Source organism: Leptonychotes weddellii, chromosome 8 (genome assembly GCF_054177405.1).
Source record: "Leptonychotes weddellii isolate Sample4059 chromosome 8, ASM5417740v2, whole genome shotgun sequence".
NCBI classification, from domain to species: domain Eukaryota; kingdom Metazoa; phylum Chordata; class Mammalia; order Carnivora; family Phocidae; genus Leptonychotes; species Leptonychotes weddellii.
Window position 1 is genome coordinate 127,740,014 of NC_138376.1, and position 12,254 is coordinate 127,752,267.

A 12,254-nucleotide genomic window follows, 5' to 3' on the forward strand; every position below is an offset into this window, starting at 1 on the left:
AACATTCAGTCTTTAGGCATCTGACCATAACTAGAAATGCTGACATGAAAATGCCCACATTGCATAAGGATATCTAAGCATTGGCCCAGGACGGGAAAAGTGTTCCCCACATTCTGTTAATTACAAATTAGGGTCAGATTGTGGCAATCCAGGTTTTTGTATTACCAACTATTAGAGATGAAACAATGAGCCTTTCTGCTCCAAATTGTTTAGTGATTGGGTGGCAGGCAGACAGGTGACAGAGGTTTTCTCCTCTCTCCTTCCACAGATGGGCTCAGAGGACAGAGCTCCTGGCCCTGGGAGAGACGGCCATGGAAGTGTGTGCCCCAGGACCAGTGGGGCACCTCCAAGAGTTCAGCTTGTGTGGTACTCACACTGCTCATTGGCACGAGAATGGATTTGGCTCATTCTGCATGGAATTACAGATCAGAAAGAAAATAGTGTATTTCTCCCAAGTCATCCCTGTGATAGGACCCATATACAGTTCAATTCAACCGTCTCTCACAGACTAAAGTCCAGGAAGTCAATGATCAAATCACCACCAAACATTAAAACCCACTACAGCTCTCCGACTGCTAAATATGTCAACAAAGTGTTTGAGGCAGAAAGCTATTATTATCGGTGAAATGGACTGATCTGCCAAAACCAGGAGATCTTCCTTGAGGCCAGATTTCTATGTAGGAATCCCCAAGAACTGATCACCACGCAAATTGCGCGAGCAGGTATTTGAATTCGTATTATGCTATTTTGTTTTTCAGCTCTAGGTGGCGCTGGAATACACCTTAAAACACTCGTCAGAGTTCCTGAAAGCTGCCTAAGGATGAGACTCGGGCGCTCATCCCAGCGAATTCACTCGTCCACACACATCCTTTCATCCTGCTAGGATTCAAAGAGAAAACAAGAAGTATTGTCTGCTCTTGCAACTTTGCTAAGAATGCAGAAGCGCACGATTTATTCCCTGTTCTAAAGATGCTCAGGGGAGAGGAGACAAACCACTTAAGCGCAATACGCGGGGGAGAGGGCCGGTGGAGACAGGTGCAAACTGGCGCAGAGGAGGGGATGGCTAGGGGCGGGGGGGGGGGGTGCTCCGGGAGGACCCCACGTTCACGGTCCCACGACGGGCCAGCAGCAGGAGGGGAGAGCCTCCCGTGCGCTCCTAACAACCAACGCATTGGAAATCTAACTGGTCAAAAATAAACATTTAGTTACCGCCTTTCCAGCTGTTAGAATTTATTGTGTAAAAATAGACAAAGTGAAGACAACTTTTTTTTTTTTAAGATTTTATTTATTTTTGACAGAGAGAGAGAGCACAAGCGGGGGGAACAGCAGAGAAAGAGGGAGAAGCAGACTCCCCGCTGAGCAAGGAACCCAATGCGGGGCTCGATCCCAGGACCCTGAGACCATGACCCGAGCCGAAGGCAGACGCCCAAACCGTCTGAGCCACCCAGGCGCCCCTGAAGACAACTTTTTAAGCACCTTTGTGCTTTCTAAGCTCTGGAGTGACACAGAGTGACGCGTTTAAGGAAGTCCAGGTAGACTGTGGACTGAAATTCTACACCATCCCGACAGGGAGACGCGGGATGTGACGGGGAGTCTGGAAGCTGCAAGTGTGCCCGAGTCAGGAGGGAATGTCAGGTCGGTCCTGCAGACTGCAAGGAGTTCGCGAAGAATTCTGAACACACACAGAGAGACCACAAGTTTCCATTTTAGAAAGATAACTCTGTGGTTCACACTGTAGACGGAGAATGCCGGCGGCGGTGAGAGCCAAGAATTGCATTTCCAGTTCTACACGCAGTGACACCCCAAATTCTCCTCCCTGCGTCCTGGCGCAGTGGAAGCAAAGTCTCCATCCACAGGAGGCCTAGAGTGCTGGGGGACCCCTTGCCCTCCTGCTTTCCAAGGCCCGTACCCACTGGGAAGCGTCTGCCCCGGGCTCCCTCTTCCCTCCCTTCTTCTTTCCCTCTCCATCTGATGGCACATTTCCCTGAAAACAAACGAGCTCTTGTTTTTCCAATCTTAAAAACATATAAAAACAAAACCTTTGCTTTGACTCTGCATCTCTCTAAGGCAAAGGCGCCCTCACATTTACCTGACACCACAGATCCTAGTCGGAGACCCGCACAGGGAGGGCAAGTGGCGGGTCTGCGCAGGTGGGTAACTTACCGCAGCTCTGCGGGCGCCCCAGAGGCTGGAGGAGGGGGTCCCCGCCACGCCTGTGTCTGCCGCAAGGGGCGCTGTCTCCGCTGATCTCCCACCTTGTGGCGGGTAGCCTCCATTTTGCCCTAAAGGGACTTTTCTGCATTATAACTTTATTTTTAAGTGGCATTTGAGGACAAAATAATTACGAGACCCAAGAAGGTTGAAAATGGGATGAAGAAATGCTGTAGAAAGAACACAACTTCCCCAGAAGGGCTCCCACGTCTCTTCCCACCCGTGTCCTGCACGAGCCTCCTCTTCCTCCTCCAGAAAGTAAAATAAACCTTCATCTCCTCACAGTGGTACATAAAACCGCATTTCTTTACTTCCAAACTGCCGTTTACAACTTGTCTAAAACATCTCAATATTTCACTGAAAGGTTTTCTCAACTGTGAAAATTGCTATCTTGGGTCAGGATGTTTCATTAAAAACAATGAAAATATCTTTGATGTAATGACTTCTGGAAAACCAGAATTTAAGCCATCAAGTGAGGGATGAGTAATGAAAACTCCCTCCGACCCCAGCCTTTAGTTTCTCTCCCCCAAAACAAATCACATCTGGTCTCTTACTTAGCAGGCCACCCACAGACAGGGGCCCCCCCACCCCATGCTTTCACTTCTGCAGAGGATGGCCCACCACTCACCAGTTCCTGCACCTGGATTCTTTCTCAAATAAATAAATAAATAAATAAAAGTCTTGGAAATGATTCCACACCAGTACCTAAAGAGCCTGGCTTTTTTTTTTTTTTTTTTTTAGATTTTTATTTCTTTATTTGAGAGAGAGAGTGTGTGCATGAGCGGGATGAAGGACAGAGGGAGAAGCAGACTCCCCGCTGAGTAGGGGACTCACCTCTCTCTCCAACGCTGGACTCCATCCTGGGACTCCCAGGAACAAGACCTGAGCCAAAGGCAGATGCTTAACCACTGAGCCACCCAGCACCCCAATCCTGACTTTTTAAATAGCTGTATTGTATTTCATTTTTATGTATAATCAACAGGCAACTGACCGACATTTATTCTGTTTCCACTCTTTTGTATTAAACTCCTGTGCTCACCTTCAGGTGCCTTCTTTGGTGTGAGAATATTCGGGTAAACCTGAGAAGCCAGGTGAGCTCAGTCAAAGGGTTTGTGACCAGAGGCTGTGCCGATTCACCCAGTACCCGCCACAGTGAAGGTGATGTGGGGCTGGCAGTGGACGGTCCAGAAAGATTTCTTGAGATGTTTTTGGTGCAAAAAAGGTGTTTTTATTAAAGCACAGGGACGGGACCCACAGGCAGGTAGAGGTGCACTGGGACTGGGAGGAGTGACTGATTGTACACTTGAGTTTATAATTATAAACTATAGAATTTATACTTATATAAATATATAAGTAAATATATAAATTTAAATATATTATTAAAAAATCTAAAAAGGAGGGCACACTTGAGTGGCTCAGTCAGTTAAGCGTCTGCCTTCAGCTCAGGTCATGATCCTGGGGTCTTGGGACGGAGCCCCAGTTTGGGCTCCCTGCTCAGTGGGGACCTGCTTCTCCCTCTCTCTCTGCCCCTGCTTGTGCTCTCTCTCTCTCACTCTCTCTCTCCCACAAATAAAATAAATTTTAAAAATCTTAAAAAAAATTTAATAAACTTATTTATATATGTATATATTTATATTTATAATTTAGTGGGGATTAGGGAGAGCATAAGCCTCGAAGGAATTTAGAAGCAAGGCTTCCAGGACCTTGAGGGGCTGACTGCTGTGCAGATAAGGTTATTTACTTCTGTCTAGTAAAACAGTCTTGAGAGCCTCAGATGTATGGGCCATAGGTTTGAAAGATACTCGCTAACAGGTATCTTGGGGGTGGGGTGGTGTTTACAGTGATCAGAGGGAAGCAACACTATGAGGAGCAAAGCTCTAGTGGTAAAACATTAAAGGAAGTCCTTTAAGGGAGCGGTAGGAGTGTGACCATCCGCAAGCCTCAAGAATCCTGCCTGGACATTGTGAGCCACAGGGAAGCCCGGCCTGTGGTCCTTTCTCGCCCATCAAGGGTGCCTGTCCCCACTTCCTCACCACCGAATGTGGGGCATGCATCAGTATGTTACCACACCCCTGATTTTTGCAAATACAAAGTGGCAAACTAGTTGGTGAGAGAGGGAAAATCCACAATTAAACTGTGTAGGAAATAAATAAGACGTAATAATTTTTCAAAGCAGTGGCAGGTTTGCTATTTTAGGTGGCTGATCAGAGAGGCTTCTCCCTGTTTCCTGTTGCCACTGTAACAACCACAGATTTGGCAGCTTGAAACAATACAGACGTACTATCCTAGAGTTCCATAGTTCAGAAGTTCCAAACAGATCTCACTGGATAAAATCCAGGTGTCCGAAGGACTGCGTTCCTTCTGGAGGCTCTGGGGACAATCTGCTCCCTTGCTTTTCCCAGGTCCAGAGGTGCCTACCTACCGGGGCTCCTGGCCCCTTCCTCCACCTTCAAAGCAAGTGATGAGCCACGGCTGGTCCAGTCTTTCCACGCCACAGATGCTCTTGAGCCTCCCTCTCCCACGTACGAGGAACCTGGGGACTGCGCTGGGCCCGCCTGGACAATGCAGACCAATCTCTTGATCCTAAGATCTTAAAGTCAGCTGAGCAGCACCAAGGGCGAGACACTTAGGCTGCAGTCTGATGTGCTGTGCTCAGAGCCAGGGAGGAGACTGCTGGCTTCAGGGGAGGCCCTGAGCTGGAGCTGGAGCAGACTAGGGACCCACTGCCCCCAAACTTGTCTCTGACAGGACAGGAGAGGTCAGGCCTCTCTCCAGCAGGGGACCAGGGATTGTCGCAGACTTGGGCTTTGTTGAGTTTTGAGTTTTTATGATTGGAGAGATCTGAGCTTGTTGAAGGAACCCAGCCAGGGGAGTAGGGAGGGCTGACGATCCACAAAACCACAAAAGGGGGGGCACTGGATTCTAGACTGGTGGTACACCTCTAAAAGACCCAGGCAACCTGCCACAGGGAGGTGGGGCGGAAATTCCCTGTCCCTGCAGAAAACAGAACTAAAACCAGACTTGTACTCCATCTAGTTTGCCAGACATTTCCCAGCCATTCTGATGGCAGTTCTTGGGAAAAGTACAAATAAAAGTGAGCCGCGGGCTCCCACGTGGGATTACGTGGAAGCAGCGCCTTTAAGGCACAAAACCCTTTCCAGGGTCTTTTTTCAGAAACTGGAGACCCTGGTATTATGGCCTTTTAATTTCCCCAGGGTAAGTCACTGAGCAAGCGCAAAGGCCGGCCAAGGTCACTAAGATCACAGCGGATCACAGCATGAACCCTGAACCAGCCCAGCCCCCCACAGCAAATGAAGGGGGAGGGGCGCGCCAGAGGACGTGTGATTTTCCATCGCTCTTTTAAAACCTACTTGGCGTTGCTGATCACTTCCTGTTTCTTAACCTTACTTTGCATTGCTTGTATTTTAATTGGAAACCGAGTTGCTCACATTAATACTAATGATGATGATGATGATGATGGCCTATTCGTCCCTGAATGCAACAATAGGCAGGCGTGGTGATCCCAGCTCGCTAGAGGTGTAGGTGTGAACGTCCCACTCTGCAAGCCGAACAAGTAAGGCCGTTTTCTCCACGTTTCCGAGAGCAGATGCTTTCCTTCGAAGGCAGATGTGGCCGCCGCGGGGGTGTGAGTGTGAAGAGAAGGGGAGTTAGTTCTTCGTGTTGTGTTTCCAAGGGGTATTTTCCCGGCAATGTGGCAGCGAAAGGATTATTCTCCCGAGGTGGGGGGAACACTGTTACTGCAAAAGGAAAGCAAGCCAGGGTTTAAGTCACTGTAAGAAGACAAGTGTGTAAGCGAGGCGGAGGGAATCCAGGCCCGCGGTGCGGCGCGTGCAGCTGAGGCCTCCCTGCAGCGGAGCCCGGGGTGAGAGCCCCCACCCCCCGCACTGGGCCCGCTCTGCCCCCCTCTACCTCCCCCCACCGTGGCACATACCTGCCCCCCCTCCGCTGGGCCCCCTCCGCCCGCCGCACCCCGCTGGGCCCCCTCTGCGCCCCCCGCCGCCCCGCCCACAGAGACGCACGCTGTCCTCCCTTCACTGGCCGCACGAGTCCTTAGAACACACGGAGAAGGTTCACACTCAACACCGGGAGGGTGTTGAGAATCTTAGTAATTCTTTCTAGCGGCCCCAAACTTCTATGATGGCAGGACTTTCTTGTCCTGTTTTTCAAGGTACAACTCCGATGAGGCCTGTTGCTTTAAGCAAAGCTGAATTCGTTTGATTCCCTTTCTAAAGCTCTTTGTCTTTTAAATGACACCAGCAAAGCTGCTGGGGGGAGGATTCCCGGGTAAGGTAGAGCGAGGTGCTGTTTGCTTTGTCCTGGGGGGACTTCCCTTGTCCACTCCCACTTCTGGGGAGGGTCGTGACGCAGGCAGGGGCAGACTTTGCAATGACTCTGCTTTCTGGGGCTTGGCGTTTGTTCCGGAAAACGATGGCTTGCGAGGAAGTATGCTGGGGCGAAGAGAGCCTCGGCAGGGGAGCAGCAGAACCGAAGGAGAGGAAGCCCGAAGCTTGAGACCCGATGGGGGACCGGGGCTCTCCCTGACCCCCCAGCTCTGGACGCACCCGGAGCCGAGCAGGAGATCCGAGCGGACCCCGAATATCCAGGGGGGCCCCTGAGAGCGCCCCGCACTGGTCCCGCTCCCGGGCTGCCCTGGACGCGCCGCACATCGTGCGCAACCAGCGCGGAGCGGAGCAGAGAGGTCTGCCCTGCTCGCAGACCCGGGGACTCTCGCACCAACTTGAGGAGTCCCTGCTGATCCATGAGAGGAAGTCCTCCCACCCCACCCCAGCCAGCGGGAAGGGGCTTAGGAGTCAGATCTGAGTTGCTTTCCCGGAGGCAGTGTGACCCCATGGGCCCCCCAGCCACATAGCATGTGTTGCCAACCATCAGCAGCTAAACAACGTTTACCATTGTTATATTCCTGTATTATAGAGTAAACCTCACACACAGTACCTGTGTGGTGTACTGTTCTTTCCAACAAGAACAGTAGAATGGACAACCCCATGCCCAACCGCCCAGATCCAAAACTTCACATTCGGACTTATTTGCATTATCGCTCTGTCCATCCTTTTGCGGAAACTTTTAAGTCAGTAGCAGACATCATGAGTCTTTATCCCTAACTACTTGAGCACACATCTGAAATAAAGTCCTTCTCCAGAACCACAAGCCATTATTACATCTAAAATCAAGTCCTTACCTATTGTATTCAAATTTCCCAAATCATCCTCAAAATATTGACTATAGCTCTATTTTAAAACAAAAATCCATGCATTTTGCTGTTATGTCTTTATTTAAACAGCTTTAATGATATATAATTTACATACCATACAACTCACCCATCTAATTGTACAGCTTAGTGGTTCTTAGTAGCCTCACAGAGTTGTTGTGCTCCTTTCATCTAAAACAGTCCCACTTTTTCATTTTTTTAAGGACACAACATTTGGAGACCAGACCATTTGTCTTGTCAACCACCCAACCTAGGGGTCTGTCTGGCTATTTCCTTTTGCGCTGTGGTTGAACTTGCCCACTGGCCTGGGTGGTCTATAAAGTGGAGGTTGGGTGTAAGGCTTGCTTATGTTTAGTGTGGGCAGTAAGAACAGTTCATGGACGGTGATCTGTACCTTCCCTTATCAGGAATTGGATCCCTTCATTGTGGGAGAAGGGGTTACCACATGTCTTGTTGCCATGAGAGTAGGTCTTTTCTTTTGTGACTGGGGACTCTGCTGTGAGGTGACGCTTGATTCCCCAGGAAACTTCTCCTCTAGGGGCACTCCCTGCATGAGTCCGCCTCATGCCTTTCACAGCGATGAGATATCATTCTGTAAAAAAAGAGCTTTCCCTCATCAACTTGGGACTTCCCCTTTCATCACCTTCCAAGAAAGGAGTTGGTGTGGGACTCGCCTCCAAAACCACCTAATGAATTCAGTCCTTTTAATTTGAGTCTCATTATGGACATAAAGAATTATATCTATCCAATGTAATCAATGACACTCATTGTGCTTTTATTGAGATATAACCAGTTAACATCCATGAAACACCCTTTTAAAGTGTATATTCCGTGGTTTGTGGCACAATCACAATTGAATGGTTTGTGGTACGCTCACAGTTGTGCGTCCACCACCACTCTCTGCCTGGGGGACAATTTGTCCTTCTGCAACAAAGCCCCACACCTGAGCAGTGACTCCCCATCTCCCCCCAGCCCCTGGCAACCACTAACCTATTTTTCTGTCTATGATTTTGCCGGCTCCAAACGTTTCATTTAAGGGAATCATACAATATATCATCTCTTGTGATGTGTTGGTGCTTCATTCCTTTTTGTGACTGAGTGATATTGGACAGAACACTCTGGGGTATCCCTTCATCATGTGATGGGTACTTGGGTTGCGTCTGCTTTCTGGATATTATGAGTAATGCTGCTATGAACATTTGTGCACAACTTTTTTGTAAACCTAGGTTTTCGTTTCTCTTGGATATATAACTAGGGGAGAATGCTGGGTTACATGCAAACTTTATGTTTAACACTTGGAGGAACTTTCACACTTTTCCCAAGTGGCTGCACGGTCTCACAATCCCACAAGAAACACGTGATGGTCGCGGGTTTCTCCACATCTTCACCAACACTTGTTATGGTCTGTCTCTTTTGTTTTAGTCATTCCCGTGGGTGCGAATGTGGTATGGCATTATGGTTTTGGTTTGCATTTCCTTAATAACTAATGGTGTTGAATGCCTTTTCCTGTGCTTATTGGCCTATATATATATATACTTTGGAGAAATGTCTATTCAATCCTTTGTCTATTTTTTAATTGGGTTATTTGTCTTTTTATTGTTGAGGACTTTTTAAAAAAGATTTTATTAATTTATTTGAGAGAGAGCACACAGGAGCAGGGGTAGGGGCAGACAGAGAGGGAGAAGCAGGCTCCCCATGAGCAGGGAGCCTGACTGGGGGGGGGGCGCTGGATCCCAGGACCCCAGGATCATGACCTAAGCCGAAGGCAGATGCTTAACCAACTGAGCCACACAGGGGCCCCTCCCTCAGGTTTTAAATCAGTCTGGCTGAAAACCTTTCTCCTGCGCTGTTGCCCTCCTGAGGACTAGGTGTGGCCACAGAAAGGTTCGGTCAGCTAACGTGAGCTGAGGAGCAGGGAGTGAGGTGGGACCCTCATGGCACTGCCCTGCCCAGATGGGCGACTGTTGCAATGTCCTCACTGGTTCTTGACCTTGGCCACCTGACCCCAGTGATGTTCCGGAGCCAGCCTGCACTTTGGTGAGTTGGTTTCCCGGAGGCAGTGTGACCCCATGTGCCCCCCCAGCCACATAGCATGTGTTGCCAACCATCAGCAGAGCGGGGAGGTGTGGGCTTAGCCCACCTGGTCACCTCAGGCAGCCCTTGTTCATTTTTGTCCCCTTGTCACACCAGATGCGATTTGAGACTTCCCACTCTCTCCAAGCTCTAGGAAAAAGCAGGCATGAGGATCCTCTTGATCAGATTCCCAAAACTGATCAGGGGGCTTCCTCCCCTGCCCACCTGCCGCCCACCATGGTTCTCCCCCTTGTGGACAGCACCCTGGCCCTCCTGGTGGCTGCACATTCACACCTCAACTGCTTTCTTTTCTACATTCCTTCCTTCCCCAGGCCAGGCGACCCTTAGTGCTGGGCCCAGAAAACCTGAAAACATCTTGTTTCAGTAGACTGTCAGCTTATAAATAGCCTTGAAAGCTTTTTTCCCTCAAGATTTCATCTGCTATGAGTTTCTGAATCTCATTTTGAAACTGCGTACCTGTGTTGGTCACGATGCACCCTTTGGGAACAGATCCTGAAGAAGGCACATTTCAGGACAGCATGGTGCTTATGCGGGAGTCTCTGAACGCTGGCTGGCCTGCTTTCTTAGGTTCTAGCTACTTCACCTGTTTTTCACAGTCCTCATCTTAAAGTGGGGGTGATAACATGCGTCATTCAGAGAGTCGTTGCGAGCACTGAATTGGTAGGAGGGCTTGGCGAACATAAAGTCTCAACTCAGTTTGGGCGACTGGGCTTTGCAGCCCGGTTCCCACGGCAGGGGATCAGAGGGAACGTGTTCAGGAGGGAGCAGATTACTGACTGAGAGGAACAGATTCTCAAACATAGGAGGTAACATTTGAGTTTCCAAGGATGAGCCAATGAAGCAGAGAACAGAGTACGAGGTTAGGGACATGGGATGCTCAAAGGACAGATGTGCATTCATGTGACTGAGCCACAGGAGGGGGGGACGGGGCTGTAGGAGATGTGCCCACAGTGCCAACTGATGGACTTTAACGTGCCAACTGATGGACTTTAACAATTCATTCTGAACTAAGTAAGGGCCCAGCAGAAGGTCATTGGCAGATTTCTAGGGGGAGAATTGTCAAAAATAACTAGGCTCCAAAGCCAATTTACATTTTTAGAAACTTAAAAAAAGAATCGGTTGGGCATAAGGAGGCAAGACAGCTTTCTTCAAATAATTGAAAGTTTGTCAGATAAAAAAGGGAGCGGACTTACCCATGTGCTGTAAGCCAGTATCTTGGAATAGAAATTATAAAGCTATAGATTTCAGGACAACTTCAGATAGAACCTTCTGGCAACCAGAGCTGTCAAACAGTGGTCTGGTTTGCATTACAGTGGTCTGTCCTCCACCCCTGGAGTATGAAGTCAGATGACCGTCTATCAGACATGGCAAGTAAAAGATCTTGTGTTGCTGGTAGAAGGTGGAACCAATGCCCAACAGTCATGATTTCAGGTGGACAAAACTCAGTAACTCAGAAGGCTTAGGAAATGGGGTGTTTTGATGCATGCTTTTTTTAGTTAATGCAAGGGTAAGCAGGTAAATACTATTTTCTTTAAAAAAAAATATTTTATTTATTTGACACAGAGAGAGAATGTGAGAGAGAGAGAACACAAGCAGGGGCAGAGGCAGAGGGAGAAGCAGGGTCCCGGCCAAGCAAGGAGCCCGATGCGGGGCTCGATCCCAGGACCCCGGGATCGTGACCTGAGCCGAAGGCAGACGCTTAACCCACTGAGCGCCCCAAGGACCCCCAGGCTTTGGTATTCTTATGAGAACAGCAGCAAGTCTGCACTACTGGGAACATATTTAAGAATCGTCTTGTTAAATGTGTGAGATTTTCAGGTGTACCGATGTGTGGCTCCATCTCTCTGGAACTATGACGGTGCAGACAGTAAGCGCAGGGCTGGTGCACAGGAAGTGATGGCGAAGCTGTGAAGGCTTCCAGGAGATGACGCAGTCGATCCCAAACCCACGGAAATGTCGTGTCCCGCCTTCTGCTCCTAATTCCCTCCTTCCACCTTCCACACATCAGGTGCCCAGTGGGCATACTGAACGCATGTTGGCTCGATACGTATTGCTTTTCAGGGTTCCTTTTGCTTCGGGACGTAGATACGATGGGGAAATGTCCCTCTCCTCAAAGCTCTCGAGTTACAGAGGGTTGATGGAAAAATCAGACATGTACATAATTAAGGATTCAAATTAAGATCGTCTCTACAGCGTACCAATCTGCAACATGAGTTGCCAAATAAGTTTATGGATATATTAATTCATGAAATTCGTTTTAGCACAGTCAACATTTTATTCGGTTTCACAGGAAATGAATACTTTAACAAAAATCCTGTCTACAACACATACAGTGCTATGCACTCTGAGGGCTTTCCATTAGTGAGGGTTGGTGCTGCAGGAGAATTCCATTTTAGGGGCAGTCTATGCTTCTGTCTAATTAACAAGACTGTGGACTCTCTTATTTAACAATGTAACAGGTCTTTATTCCAGGAAACTTTTACTTTGTTTACTCCCAAATTTAGTTCTAATACGTTTATGGTGAGGGAGGGTCTGTGGATGCAAATGAACTTCTGACTTTTTGGTCTTAAATATTTACCACGTGATGGTAAGCAGGGATAGCCACATAAACACAATTTCTTTAAGCTGAGTTGTCCAGATAAAGCCACGAGTATACTTATCGTGGAACACAGGTGATGTGAGGTTTAACCCAGAACGTTTT